Consider the following 14,692-nt stretch of genomic DNA (forward strand, 5'->3'; position numbering starts at 1 on the left):
TGTATTTACAATCTCTGTTCTATATGAGAACTGAAATACCCTCTGTTGTATTCTGAAGAGAATTATGATACTTAGTCGATTTATCGGGCTTTTTTCCCTTAATTTCTTTGTAATTCGACTGTTTATTGTCGTCCCGACTACAGTTAAAAGCCTTTTTTTACGAAAATCATTTCGTCTTCATATCGACAAAAAGTTAAAGTTGTTCCTGTTAATTTACTCTACACTACCTGTGAAACCCAACGTTCCCTGTGCCGGAGACCTTGCGCGCGTGCAATCTGCTTTTGACTTGTAAAGCTTCTCAGCAAACGATGTTTGAGGTAGTACGACTGTGGACATGAAAGCTGACATGAGAGAGAGTTACATAGAGCTGGCTGTGCAAAAAGCAACTGAAGCTATGGTCCGCAGTGGCTGACCATGTGCTTTGTCATGGGAAAATGTACACATTTAAAGCGAAATGATAGATCGTTAGGAATAAGAGGGATCTGAGGTATAAAAACTCGCTCGCCTGAGTAACTTACGATTAAAATTTCCGTTTCTATGATATTATATTCGAGGGAAGTAACTATAATACTGTGTGAGTGAAGTATGTGAGAACCGAGATAATGCACGACGCTCTCGATACAAGTTCCGTCTCGCCCCGATTTTGAAAGAATTTCCAATGAGCGAGTTAGTGCGTGACATTCTGGGGCTGCAACAGGTCTCACTTCACGACCTTCATTGGATTCTTGAGACAGTGTAGTCCTCAGTCTTCTGGTGATTCAGAAAGACGCGACCGTTTCCTTGGCATTTTTATTCGTAAACAAAACGAAATCAAATGTAATAAGTAGACACCAAATTGAAAAGCAAATTTAATAAATTTGTTTTTCCTAACAAAGAACATAACCAAAATCTACTGAGAAAGGCAAAACAATGTCGTTAAGTGATCAGTGCACAAAACAAAATCAGTAAAATCCTAGCTAAGTAAATTTGATGTTACTTTGTATTCTTAAAGATAAGATTGCGGCGCTTAATTCTGCCAGTGGCATAAGCTTCCGAAAAGACGTTTGTCACTTAGTCACAAAAAGCTAACAGCATCGTCTACTGGTTGTCTGGTGTACCTCGAAACTAACAGCTCCATCTATTCGTTGTTTGGTGTACTAAGCTATGAGAATTAAACAACCGAACTACTAAGCTGAGCAGACGGTTTTGGATCGAACTTTAAATCAAGACATCTGCGTTTTCGTGATCCGATTTTGATGAAATAAAGTCTTTAGGTTGCCCCAAGCTATTGTCAAGTCACATACTTGTAAACTCTCCATGAAAATTCAAATAATTTTGGAGATTGGCGTGTTCAAAAAGACAAAGAGGATGGTTTTACAGTTATATATATATATATATATATATATATATATATATATATATAAGTGTGTGTGTGTAATGTCTATTCTTTTCTGCATGTCCGAGAGAACAGAAACCACTTTTAGTTATAATTAAAGGGAACTAGCCATCGCTATCTTCAGTGCAGACGCAGACCAGGTCGTACTCTTACGGGAGTAGGCGAAATGCAGCGAGTATTGAGTATAAAGGGCAAGGGACGTTGCATTAGTAGTTTATAGATACGTTGACAATTTGGGTCTGACGGGAGGTGTGCTAGAGTAGTCCGTGCAGCTACAATGACCGCCGTGTCCAGATGGCTCAGTGGTTGTCAGTGGTTGAGGTAAGATGAATCGAATCCCGGAGATGAAAAAAATTAGCCAGCACTGTAGCTCAGCGTGTTCAGTGAGATGGTTAGCTGCCCACTATAATAATAATCAAAATAATAAAAAAGATGAGTGAGTGGATCGACGATGAGCTTGAACGGGTGTCATGTAAGACCCGCCCCGAACAAATGCAACGAACAATATGAGATCGAGGGAAAAAAAAGTGGTCATAGCATTTGCCTAGTAAGTAGGAGATCCGGTTTCGAATCCCTGTCTGACACAAATTTTCAATTTTCCCCATTAGTTACCATCAATACCACCTCGCAGCCAACGTCTGTAATTGCTTTATGTCTTCATAAGTACGTATGTTCGGAACTGGACATCACAGTCTCCATTGGAGCTTTTGTTTAAGATTAATTTCTTTACGTTTCTACTGTGTGACATGGGGTGCACTACAGCGGAAGAGTTGCTTTGATGGTGCACAGTTCAATTTATTTTCAATAAATGCTTCTATTATTTACAGAGGGATTGATCATGATAGTGGTAATTCGGTTCTTCTCTCCGATTTAGTGAATTCTCGTAATCAAAGGTGCCTGCGTTGTGTGTGTTACGGAAGGTCTCCGATGACACGGCTTTACGAGCAATATTGGTTCAAATGGCTCTGAGCGCCGTGGGACTTAACTTCTGAGGTCATCAGTCCCCTAGAACTTAGAACCTTTTTTTTTTTTGGTCATCAGTCTACTGACTGGTTTGATGAGGCCCGCCACGAATTCCTTTCCTGTGCTAACCTCTTCATCTCAGAGTAGCACTTGCAACCTACGTCCTCAATTATTTGCTTGACGTATTCCAATCTCTGTCTTCCTCTACAGTTTTTGCTCTCTACAGCTCCCTCTAGTACCATGGAAGTCATTCCCTCATGTCTCAGCAGATGTCCTATCATCCTATCCCTTCTCCTTATCAGTGTTTTCCACATATTCCTTTCCTCTCCGATTGTGCATAGAACCTCCTCATTCCTTACCTTATCAGTCCACCTAATTTTCAACATTCGTCTATAGCAACACATCTCAAGTGCTTCGATTCTCTGTTTCACTACCATACAATGCTGTACTCCAGACGTACATCCTCAGAAATTTCTTCCTCAAATTAAGGCCGGTATTTGATATTAGTAGACTTCTCTTGGCCAGAATGCCTTTTTTGCCATAGCGAGTCTGCTTTTGATGTCCTCCTTGCTCCGTCCGTCATTGGTTATTTTACTGCCTAGGTAGCAGAATTCCTTAACTTCAATGACTTCGTGACCATCAATCCTGATGTTAAGTTTCTCGCTGTTCTCATTTCTACTACTTCTCATTTCCTTCGTCTTTCTCCGATTTACTCTCAAACCATGCTGTGTACTCATTAGACTGTTCATTCCGTTCAGCAGATCATTTAATTCTTCTTCACTTTCACTCAGGATAGCAATGTCATCAGCGAATCGTATCATTGATATCCTTTCACCTTGTATTTTAATTCCACTCCTGAACCTTTCTTTTATTTCCATCATTGCTTCCTCGATGTACAGATTGAACAGTAGGGGCGAAAGCTACAGCCTTGTCTTACACCCTTCTTAATAGGAGCACTTCGTTCTTGATCGTCCACTCTTATTATTCCCTCTTAGCTGTTGTACAGATTGTATATGACCCGTCTCTCCCTATAGCTTACCCCTACATTTTTCAGAACCTCGAAGAGCTTGCACCATTTTATATTGTCGAACGCTTTTTCCAGGTCGACAAATCCTATGAAAGTGTCCTGATTTTTCTTTAGCCTTGCTTCCATTATTAGCCGTAATGTCAGAATTGCCTCTCTCGTCCCTTTACTTTTCCTAAAGCCAAACTGATCGTCACCTAGTGCATTCTCAATTTTCTTTTCCATTCTTCTGTATATTATTCTTGTAAGCAGCTTCGATGCATGAGCTGCTAAGCTGATTGTGCGATAATTCTCGCACTTGTCAGCTCTTGCCGTCTTCGGAATTGTGTGGATGATGCTTTTCCGAAAGTCAGATGGTATGTCGCCAGACTCATATATTCTACACACCAACGTGAATAGTCGTTTTGTTGCCACTTCCCCCAATGATTTTAGAAATTCTGATGGAATGTTATCTATCCTTTCTGCCTTATTTGACCGTAAGTCCTCCAAAGCTCTTTTAAATTCCGATTCTAATACTGGATCCCCTATCTCTTCTAAATCGACTCCTGTTTCTTCCTCAATCACATCCGGGAAATCTTCACCTTCATAGAGGCTTTCAGTGTATTCTTTCCACCTATCTGCTCTCTCCTCTGCATTTAACAGTGGAATTCCCTTTGCACTCTTAATGTTACCACCGTTGCTTTTAATGTCACCAAAGGTTGTTTTGACTTTCCTATATGCTGAGTCGGTCCTTCCGACAATCATATCTTTTTAGATGTCTCCACATTTTTCCTGCAGCCATTTCGTCTTAGCTTCCCTGCACTTCCTATTTATTTCATTCCTCAGCGACTTGTATTTCTGTATTCCTGATTTTCCCGGAACATGTTTGTACTTCCTCCTTTCATCAATCAACTGAAGTATTTCTTCTGTTACCCATGGTTTCTTCGCAGCTACCTTCTTTGTACCTATGTTTTCCTTCCCAACTTCTGTGATGATCCCTTTAAGAGATGTCCATTCCTCTTCAACTGTACTGCCTACTGCGCTATTCCTTATTGCTGTATCTATAGCGTTAGAGAACTTCAAACGTATCTCGTCGTTCCTTAGTACTTCCGTATCCCACTTCTTTGCGTATTGCTTCTTCCTGACTAATGTCTTGAACTTCAGCCTACTCTTCATCACTACTATATTGTGATCTGAGTCTATATCTGCTCCTGGGTACGCCTTACAATCCAGTATCTGATTTCGGAATCTCTGTCTGACCATGATGTAATCTAATTGAAATCTTCCCCGGCCTTTTCCAAGTATACCTCCTCCTCTTGTTATTCTTGAACAGGGTATTCGCTATTACTAGCTGAAACTTGTTACAGAACTCAGTCTTTCTCCTCTTTCATTCCTTGTCCCATATTCCTTGCCCATATTCCTTCCCCGTATTCTCCTGTAACCTTTTCTTCTACTCCTTCCCCTACAACCGCATTCCATTCGCCCATGACTATTAGATTTTCGTCCCCCTTTACATACTGCATTACCCTTTCAATATCCTCATACACTTTCTCTATCTGTTCATCTTCAGCTTGCGACGTCGGCATGTGTACCTGAACTATCGTTGTCGGTGTTGGTCTGCTGTCGATTCTGATTAAAACAACCCGGTCACTGAACTGTTCACAGTAACATACCCTCTGCCCTACCTTCCTATTCATAACGAATCCTACACCTGTTATACCATTTTCTGCTGCTGTTGATATTATCCGATACTCATCTGACCAGAAATCCTTGTCTTCGTTCCACTTCACTTCACTGACCCCTACTATATCTAGATTGAGCTTTGCATTTCCGTTTTCAGATTTTCTAGTTTCCCTACCACGTTCAAGCTTCTGACATTCCACGCCCCGATTCGTAGAACGTTATCCTTTCGTTGATTATTCAATCTTTTTCTCATGGTAACCTCCCCCTTGGCAGTCCCCTCCCGGAGATCCGAATGGGGGACGATTCCGGAATCTTTTGCCAATGGAGAGATCATCATGACACTTCTTCAATTACAGGCCACATGTCCTGTGGATACACGTTACGTGTCTTTAGTGCAGTGGTTTCCATTGCCTTCTGCATCCTCATGTCGTTGATCATTGCTGATTCTTCCGCCTTTAGCGGCAATTTCCCACCCCTAGGACAAGAGAGTGCCCTGAACCTCTATCCGCTCCTCCGCCCTCTTTGACAAGGCCGTTGGCAGAATGAGGCTGACTTCTTATGCCGGAAGTCTTCGGCCGCCAATGCTGATTATTTATCAAAATTTAGGTAGTGGCGGGGATCGAACCCGGACCGAATACGTTTTTGATTATGAATCAAAGACGCTACCCCTTTATTTCTTTTTTTATTTTGTCTTATTTTTTTATTTGAACCCGGGACCTCCTGCACCCTAAGCTGGAATCATACCCCCTTTTTTTCTTACCCTTTTTTTTGACCACTTTTTTTCCCTTAAAAAGCCCCTTAGGAAAATTGAACTAAAAAAAACACCAAAGTGCCACCGCCACTTTTCATCCTATAACAAAAATCTGATCCACTTCAGGCGTTGGCTCCTGAGTAAACCCACCCTAGAGAGCTGCCTATATACCAGGAGAAATATGGGAAATCAAGGTTAGGGCTATCCTGTGGCACTTTTTTTTTTTACATGATTACATTTAGGGAACGTGTACAAATGAGAATTCTAGTAACTAAATGTTACAAGTAAGTGTTACAATAACAAAGGTGGCAGAAAAGAGTAATCAAAAAATAAAAATATAAATCGCTGATGTAATTCCTACTTAAAGGCTCTTCAATAATGTAACTGGTTCCACTTGGAGTCTCGCCATCGTTATCTGATATCTCCAATAGCGCCCTTGAAGGGCATCTGCAACGGAGGCATTCTGCTTCGCTAGTGCCTCCAGCAAAACAGCATTCTTGCAGCAGCTTGTCTCTTCCTTCGCTCATGGCTGACAAGGCAGAAGGCTAAAGATTTAGGCGACGGTAAGTCCTTTGAACCATGTAAGCGCATGATATTTTGCAGCCGGAAAGTATCATCGGGACAGAGTAGGGTCTGAGGGTCAATCATATCAGGTGTGACCCGGAGTTAACAAGCCAATATCTTCTGTGTTAGTCTCCAAACTCCAGACGATGATGTGCAAGTAAAACGGTGTTCATCGGTATCCAAAAGGTGACAATCTGGGCAATAAGGGGAGTCTGCCAGTCCAATAGTGTGAAGTCGCTGTCGTGTGGCATACTTTTTGTTGGCGATCTGATACCACTTCGAACGCACCGTGGATGACAGAAAGTTGTGGTGTATCGTTTTCCACACTCTTGGCCAGTGAACCGTAGGGTACTTGTTTTCCACCACGTTATGGGAAACAGCCCGCAGAGGGTTGGTATAAAAATCTTTCGCCTTCGGTGGACGTGTGGCGGAGAGGTTCAAGCTGACATAGCTGTAATCAAGAATGAAGGTCGACACATGGGAGAGCTGTGGTGCGACGTGCGCAACCGACACCGGCGGGACGTTAGAGGCTGGCATCAGAACCTGTAGTAAACGACCCGTGAGAGAGGTATATTGACTTTTCCATCGTTTCCTCATGTTGCTCATGTAAAGGGCAGCTGCTCTCGCCCTGACGTTGACCAATCCCAGCCCTCCTTTGTGCACTGGGAGGGTAAGAGTGTCGTATCGTACTTTAAAGATATGACCTGCAGAAACGTAGTAACTGAAGGCCGCCTGAAGCCGGCGACCTATCTGCAGCGGTAGTGGGAGGACCTGTGCCACATAGAGGTTCAGGTATTCAACACGTTGTAACTGATTCAAGTCCCGGAGCAGGTTCTGTCGCACCATTGCGCGTATGATCTGTAATAACCGTAGGTAGTTTGCTGCAGCTGTTTTACGTACATCTTTCTTGAACGTGATTCCCAAATATCGCAGATCAGAAACTGGTGGGAGGGGAGCGAGGGCTTCCGGTTCGAGACCACGTCCAATATCCAACGCCGCCGACTTGTTGATGTTCAGAAGACTGCCTGCGGCCTGTCTGTATCGCTCAATCCAGATTAGTACGCTTTGAACTTCGTCATTGGAACGAACCAGCAGTAGCAGGTCGTCAGCGTATGTCCTATAGCGAAAGGTGACGTCCCGCAGCGTGATGCCAGATAGGCGGTGGTTAAGGCCCCCTAGGAGTGGCTCGAGTGCGATTGCATAAAGGTAGGGAGAAAGGGGACAACCCTGTCGTAGAGACCTCTTAATGGGTACTGGTCCTACCGTCCTTCCATTGACCTGGACGTGTGAGCTGGCTGCCGTCCAAAGACGCCGTAGGGTGTCGATGAGGCCCGGGGGGAATCCCATACAGCCCATCACTCGTAGGAGGAACTTGTGGCGCACTTTATCAAAGGCGCGGTTGAAATCGACGGAGACGATCGCCGCTCTCAGACGGCACGCAGAAGCGATAGCTATTAAGTCCCTACAGCCACCGGTGGCCATGTGTATGTTGGTTTCTCCCCCCTGCGACGTCTGTTCTGGGGCGAGGATCATCGGCAAAGTCGTCTTAATACAGCTCGCCATAATCCTGGTGAAAATCTTGTAATCGGCGTTCAGCATTGTAAGCGGCCGATAGTCGTTAATCGATAGCCCTCCACCTGGCTTGTGTACCGGTATGAGAAGACCTTTTACAAACGCTGGCGGCACAACACAGTCTGGAGACATAAGTTCGCGGAACATTATAACCCAGCGAGGCATCATGATGTCACGGAAAGTCCGGTAAAATTCGATGGGCAATCCATCAGGTCCAGGAGACTTATTGGCCGCACCGTTGTCCACGGCGTCTTCGACTTCTTCGAGTGAGATTTCCTCTGTTAGTGCATTCACGGTAGCCTCGTATGTAGTACGTGTTATCTGCTGTAACACTTCAGTAGTGGCCTCGTCATCGACGGTTCTTTCCTTGTAAAGATGACGAAAATGATCCTCCACCGCCTTTACTATGGTTGCTTGGGTCGTACATAAGCAACCGTCGTGTGTCCTAAGTTGTGTGATTAAATGTTGGCGTTGTCGGCGCTTAGCCGCCACAACGTGGTGCATAGTGGTTTCCTCTGCAACCGTTCGGTCGTGCCGTCGCGAGCGGACTACTGCACCTTCTAGTCGGCGCTTCGTCAATGATAGTATGTGAGCCTTGATTCTGCTTTGGTCATGTTGTCTCTCCGGGGAAGGGGGTAAGGCGTCGAGGTCCCCGAGTGCCGCGTAGTAAAAATCGAGGGTCTGTCGATGCCACGCAGTCACGTCCTTGCCATATTGCATAAGTGTCCTACGGATTGCTGGTTTGGCACAGAGGAGCCACCACTCCAGGGTCGAGGTGTATCGTGGGTGGCGTCGTTCACAGTCAGTCCACGTTGCTGCAACTTGCCGACGGCAATCCGGGTCCTGGAGTTATGTTGAGCTTCCAAAAACCATTGCTGCGCCAGACTTGTTGGGGGCCTAGGTGTATAGTGCAGATATAGGCACTGTGATCGGAATAGGCTTGAGGCCATAGTTCGGCGTCCACCACACCTTGTGTGAGATCTTGTGACACATATATGCGGTCAAATCGGCTGGCCGAATGACTGGTAAGAGGAGTGTGGCCAGAGCGGTTACTGTGGACTTTTTTCCACGTGTCGCACAAGTGAAGTTCTTGGATCACCGCACTCAGTTCCGGACAAGGCATGTAATGTGGGATTTGGTCCTTGGGGTGAAGTACGCAATTAAAATCGCCGGCGAAGACGCTATGGTTGTATCGTCCAAGGAAAAGGGGAGCGACATCTGTGGAGTAGAATCTGGCGCGGTCGTAACGTCTTGTGGTACCCGACGGTGCGTATACGTTAATGACTCGGGTGTTGAGTACCGTAAATGCAATTCCTCGCGCGGAGGGAAGAAACGTGACGTCGGTAACTTCAATACCTTCACGCATAATATTGCCACTCCAGTGTCTGCAGGGCTACCGGGCGTCACATGTGTGGCGTAATCGTAAAAGTGCGGAAGTGCAGTCGTTTTCACTTCTTGTGGGAAAGCAAAGTCAACTCCCATGGCTCGTATGGTGTCTTTCAAAAGTTGGATCTTGACAGGAGAACTGATCATGTTGATATTCATTGCCGCCAGGCGGTAAGCCTGGCAACGCGTTGTTTGGGCGAGGTTATCCATGTTGAAGCTGGAGAGAAGCGAACATCGGAAGTGATGTCACCCCCCGCCGAACGCGGTCCTCCTTGTGCTGCTTATGCTGCATGATCCGGCGGCGCCTCAGCTGGCCGCGGATCGGGATCTTGTGTCTCGACGTCCTCGGCCCACGAAGCGGGCGCGGATGTCTGTTCATGTTCCATAGCCTTGGAATGTTTGATAGTAAGGGACCGGGCGACTTCGCTGCCTGCACTGGTACCTTCCCGCTGCTCACTGTTTCTGTCAATGGGCTGATGGTCGAAAGCTGCATGTTGTTCTGTCTGTTCTGCAAGGTTGGAGTCAGTGGAAACAGCCTCAGCTTCGCCGCTGGATTCTTGAGTGGTCAGTTGTTCTTCCCCGGCTGAATGCGAACCGCTGTGTTCCGACACGGTCCGACGACGGCGCTTTCGGCGTTTCGGTGATCGCTGTTTCCGTACATGGCCTTCATTGTCAGAAGACGGCACTGACTCACGCTCCGCCGGAACAAACGCTTCGGTCGGTACAATAAGGGAATCAATTGCCATCTTGCTGTCGTCAACGTCTGTCGCATTCGGTAGCTCCAGAGTCGTAGTACTATGTTCCACCACTGGCCAGGTCGGCGGATCATCTAGGTTTTTGTCCGTGGAAAGTGATTCCTGTACCGCTGAAACGGTCGGCTGTGTCTGTTGTGTGGAGAACGTCGTGAGCGCCGCCGCGTAAGTCACGGGTAGAATAGACTTCGTCGCTGGTGCTGCAACGTCCTTCGGTGGGAGTTGTGTGATCCGACGCTGGAGGCACTCGGAACGAAGGTGACCTTCCTTGCCGCATCCGGAACACGTCTTCGGCTGGCCGTCATAAATAACTATGGCCCGGCGTCCTCCTATCTGTAGATGGGATGGTACGTGTCGTTGGAGATCTATGCGCACTTGGCGTACTCCATTGAGTACTGGATACGCCCTAAACTGGGTCCATTTTTCAGCCACGTGTTCGTGTACCGTGCCGTAGGGGCGGAGCGCCGCTACAACTTCTAACGCCGGGAGTTCAAATGGAAGTTCGAATATGCGTATAGTCCGCAGTCCCATTGCGGCATGGCCGACCTCAACGTTGCCACCATTGCCATCTGCGTGGCAGAAGCGGAGTTCTTGTTTCATCTCACGAAGCACCTTGTCGCATGTAGTTTCGTTTATGAGCTTTACATAGACCGTGCTACTGACGATCGAAAAGTGAATGCCGACAATGTCGGCAGCCGGGATCTTGGCTTCCTCTTTTAAAAAGCGTTCGACTTCGAGCGCCTTTGGTCGGGTAAAGTCGTTCCGAAATGTGAATTTCAAGGTTGATCTACTGTATTGGTTTGCCATGGTCTTGTAGCGCTACGGCGTCACGTTAGTCTCGGCCGATGAAAGTAAACAAGGCGCGCTGGCTCTCTCTGACAGCGGAGAGCACACACCGCACGTCTGCTTCGCTCGGCTGCGAGAGCCGCACTACCCCTAGACCACGGGTACATCCTTAGAACTACTTAAACCTAACTAACCTAAGGACATCACACACATCCATGCCCGAGGCACTATTCGAACCTGCCACCGAGTAGTATTGATGGACCACAATATTATTGCGTCTGGGCACGAGAGCGCTTCGATCACCTTACCGTGAGTCCGCGTGTAATTAAAGTTGGTAGTACGCGCGCAAGTGACTTGGAAGAGTTGACATTATGATGCGTTTTACGTACTCACCACTGCACTTGTTTACTGTAACACCAATGCGTGTTCCCGATAACGGTGTTCACAATAAAGATCAAGTGCAATAACATAGCCGGCCATAGTGTCCGAGCGCTTCTAGGCGCTACAGTCTGGAACCGCGCGACCGCTACGGTCGCAGGTTCGAATCCTGCCTCGGGCATGGATGTGTGTGATGTCCTTAGGTTAGTTAGGTTTAAGTAGTTCTAAGTTCTAGGGGACTGACGACCTCAGAAGGTAAGTCCCATGGTGCACAGAGCCATTCGATTTTTTGCAATAATATAGTGGTTAAGTACATCACTGGCCATTAAAATTGCTACACCACGAAGATGTGCTACAGACGCGAAATTTAACCGACAGGAAGATGATGCTGTGATATGCAAATGATTAGCTTTCCAGAGCATTCACACAAGGTTGGCGCCGGTGGCAACACCTACAACGTGCTGACATGAGGAAAGTTTCCAACCGATTTCTCGTAGACAAACAGAAGTTGACCGGCGTTGCCTGGTGAAACGTTGTTGTGATGCCTCGTGCAAGGAGGAGAAATGCGTACCATCACGTTTCAAACTTTGACAAAGTTCGGATTGTACCCTATCGCGATTGCGGTTTATCGTATCGCGACATTGCTGCTCGCGTTGGTCGAGATCCAATGACTGTTAGCAGCGTATGGAATCGGTGGGTTCAGGATGGTAATACGGAACGCCGTGCTGGATCACAACGGCCTCGTATCACTAGCAGTCGAGATGACCGGAATCTTATCCGCATGGTTGTAACGCATCGTGCGACCACGTCTTGATCCGTTAGTCAACAGATGGGGACGTTTTCAAGACAACAACCATCTGCACGAAGAGTTCGACGACGTTTCCAACAGTATGGACTATCAGCTCGGAGACCATGGCTGCGGTTACCCTTGACGCTGCATCACAGAGAGGAGCGCCTGCGATGGTGTACTCAACGACGAACCTGGGTGCACGAATAGCAAAACGTCATTTTTTCGGATGAATCCAGGTTCTGTTTACAGCATCATGATGGTCGCAACCGTGTTTGGCGACATCCCGGTGAACGCACATTGGAAGAGTGTTTTCGTCATCGCCATACTGGCGTATCACCCGGCGTGATGGTATGGGGTGCCATTGGTTACACGTCTCGGTCACCTCTTGTTCACATTGACGGCACTTTGTACAATCGACGTTACCTTTCAGATGTGTTACCACCCGTGGCTCTACCCTTCATTCGATCCCTGCGAAACCTTACATTTCAGCAGGATAATGCACGACCGCATGTTGCAGGTCTTATACGGGCCTTACTGGATACAGAAAACGCTCGACTGCTGCCCTGGCCAGCACATTCTCCAGATCTCTCACCAATTGAAAACGTCTGGTCAATGGTGGCCGAGCTATTGGCTCGTCACAATACGCCAGTCACTACTCTTGATGAACTGTGGTATCGTGTTGAAGCTGCATGGGCAGCTTTTTACAAGCTCTGTATGACTCAATGCCCAGTAGTATGAAGGCCGTTAATACGGCCAGAGGTGGTTGTTCTGGGCACTGATTTCTCAGGATTTATGCACGCAAAGTGCGTGAAAATGTAATTAAAAAAATGGTTCAAATGGCTTTGAGCACTATGGGACTTAACATCTGAGGTCATCAGTCTCCTAGAACTTCGAACTACTTAAATCTAACTAACCTAAGGACATCAGACACATCAATGCCCTAGGCAGGATTCGAAGCCGCGATCGTAGCGGTCGTGCGGTTCCAGGCTGTAGCGCCTAGAACCGCTCGGCCTCTCCAGTCGGCAAATGTAATCACATGTCAGTTCTAGTATAATATGTTTGACCAATGAATACCCGTTTATCATCTGCATTTCTTCTTGGTGTAGCAATTTTAATGGTCAGTAATGCAGTAGTCGCCAAGTTGATTACATCGCTTATCGCAGGTTCAGTAACGTAGCTGGTAAAGCTGACTCTTAGTATCGCAATTTCTTCTTTATCCACGTTCGCCAGAGCGAGTGACTGGCCAAGTTTACGGTGGGGAAGACGAGGGGGACGACTGTAAGTAGATACTTTCAACTTTAGCAAAACCGTGACGTTCCTAATCTCCCAGCAGCACTGCTCGGCGCGGAGACGTAAGGGTCTCTCAACTTCCGCACGAAGAGCGATAGCGCGTGTGACAGCTGTAGCGGCGGAGTGGAGTAGCTTCGGGACCTCGGATTTCGGAGTGTAACAGTAGTGGCGCGCCGGAATACCTGCAGTGGTGCAGGCACTCCACAGAGGTTGTGGCGGCTTCCTGTAACGCGAGCCCGCCTGATCGAGCAGCAGGTGTCTTCTTTCTCCGGACGAGACCAGCCGCAACTCGAGCGTCTGCCGGGGCAGGGCCAGGGCCGGTCCTGTGGGCTTGGCGGACTGGCGCAGCGCGGCCGGTGTCGGGTGACGACGCCGCGCGCCACTGCGCCGACTTCTTTCCGCTCTCCTTCCCTTCCTGTGCGCAGCCCAGCCGGCACTCGGCACGGTTCCTGTGTCGGCCGCGACGCCGTATCGGCATTTAATATTCCTTCCCTGACAGGCCCCAGCTCCTTCCTTCCGTCGGCCCAGAAAAAACGGCTGGCGGAATTGCAAAAGAGGAATGCAGACACTAGGAACGGCACAAGAGTCACGTTCCACTTGCTTCTTAGTGGACTGTAATTTATTTTGACGCTTGTGTGTGTGTGTGTGTGTGTGTGTGTATGTGTATGCGTCTGCGTTACTGTGGATTTAGGGTGCGCAACAGCGAGGTTATTAGTGTCCTCAATTGCACACATGGAAAGTTTTCCAAAGAAAAAATGTTACCAAGTTGCGTAGAGCACGCACTGGCTACTATAATAACAGAGCGGCGTTCTCTTTCGCTCTTGCGCGAAAATTATTGAACTCTGTCCTCGGGCCGGCCTTGGTGGCCGAGCGATTCTAGGCGCTACAGTCTGGAACCGCGCGACCACTACGGTCGCAGGTTCGAATCCTGCCTGGGGCATGGATGTGTGTAATGTCAAATGGTTCAAATGGCTCTGAGCACTATGGGACTTAACAGCGGAGGTCATCAGTCCCCCATAACTCAGAACTACTTAAACCTAACTAACCTAAGGACATCACACACATCCATGCCCGAGGCAGGGTTCAAACCTGCGACCGTAGCGGTCACGCGATTCCAGACTGTAGCGCCTAGAACAGCACGGTCACCCCGGCCGGCCTGCTCACAATCGGTGGTAAGGGAAGGGAAGTCTCTGCCATCAGAGTTATTACTGTATCTTATTATGGTCCAAGGGGGAACGGTCAGAATTCAGGGGTATGACAGGAACGCTTATTTGAGGAAAAAAGCAGAATATATCTGACATTTTCAGAAACGGAGAAAGCAATCGTAAGCAGATAATCAGTTATAAAATAACAAAAATTTTAAAAAATGTCTAAAATGTGTCAGATATTATCTGTATAT

The sequence above is a fragment of the Schistocerca piceifrons genome, chromosome 1, assembly GCF_021461385.2.
Source record: "Schistocerca piceifrons isolate TAMUIC-IGC-003096 chromosome 1, iqSchPice1.1, whole genome shotgun sequence".
Taxonomy (NCBI): Eukaryota; Metazoa; Arthropoda; class Insecta; order Orthoptera; family Acrididae; genus Schistocerca; species Schistocerca piceifrons.